Source organism: Acyrthosiphon pisum, unplaced genomic scaffold (assembly GCF_005508785.2).
Source record: "Acyrthosiphon pisum isolate AL4f unplaced genomic scaffold, pea_aphid_22Mar2018_4r6ur Scaffold_20655;HRSCAF=21732, whole genome shotgun sequence".
NCBI classification, from domain to species: Eukaryota; Metazoa; Arthropoda; class Insecta; order Hemiptera; family Aphididae; genus Acyrthosiphon; species Acyrthosiphon pisum.
This window is the reverse complement of record NW_021770038.1, coordinates 18407-19802: the sequence shown is the minus strand read 5'-3', so window position 1 is coordinate 19802 and position 1396 is coordinate 18407.

Below are 1396 nucleotides of genomic sequence, written 5' to 3'. Positions count from 1 at the left end.
ATCTTTCACCTAGTGAAATAACAGCGATGAAGTATGCACCAATAACATCTTGTGATGTAGAACGCTCCTTTAGTAGATATAAGTCAGTATTAAGACCAAATCGCCGTTCATTTAATTTTGAAAATTTAAAACAATATATGGTTTGCCATTGTTTCCCTTACAATTGATTAAACATCAATTTATTGTATTTTTTTAAATTTTTCTTTGTACAAAATTTTTATTTTATACTACATATTTTTTATTTTATACTACATATTTTGGCAATTTTAATTACATATATATGTACATATTTTTGGTTTTTATTACATATAAATCCCAGCCCTAGATATTAAATATTATTTTTTACTAACCTCTGAATCCGAAGAAGTTATTGATCGATGATATGGCATTGTGGTTGTTGTACAAATAGCTTCTTGTGCTGAATTGAAATCTTGAAGACTGTTAAATATCGATGATTTTACACTGGTATATATAGTCGGATTTTACCACTTCTATAAAAAATTTGAACAGCTATTTGAAATACAATGACCTTTCTACATTAAAAAAAAAAAAAAATCTGTTTAGCAATCAGTTCCCATGTATAATTTCCATATAATTAGTATGCATACGAGTATTCTTAAAGTAAACCTTCAAATACTTATAACCAGTAAAAAATCCTTTCTAAATTTTAAAACATGTTTGGACATGTATTGTATTGTACAGTAAATGTTGAAAGAAAAAATCGGAGCTACAAGTATAAAACTAGAAATAAATTAGAACGTTCAATGTCAAATACATTCTGAAACAATATATCGAAAAAAACAAACGCCGGAAGAGGGGCTAAAAAACTACACTAACACAACATTTTTAAATGAAAAGTATCAGTTCAACCAACGATTATATCTAGACATAGATAAACATTTGTCACGCTAACCGACTAAACGACAATTGCTGCAAGGTGGCTCAGAAAACAAACTTCAAACTATGTAAGTACTTATTTTATTTAAACCATAAAATTTAAAAAAAAACGAGATAATAATTAATACACATGGTAATAATAATAATACGAATCATGATATAAAAAAAAACCATAACAGAATATAATTGTGCGATAACATTATTAAACGTTTAGGTAGGTATGTGATAAATATATGATATTTTATGTTAACAATGACATTCGGTCTAGTGTTCCGACCCCGAAATCGTCGAACTATACAGATGACCGAGTAAACTATATTTTTTTTTATACTTTCATGAATAATAATAATAATATTTATATTTAAGCGTAATAATTATATTTTATAAAATATACAATATTAAATTGTGGACAATGCTGGATAATCGATTTAATTATCAGATCTATACATTTCTAGTTAATATTATTATGACCAACTTTTTTTTTAAGAAAAAGTATTTA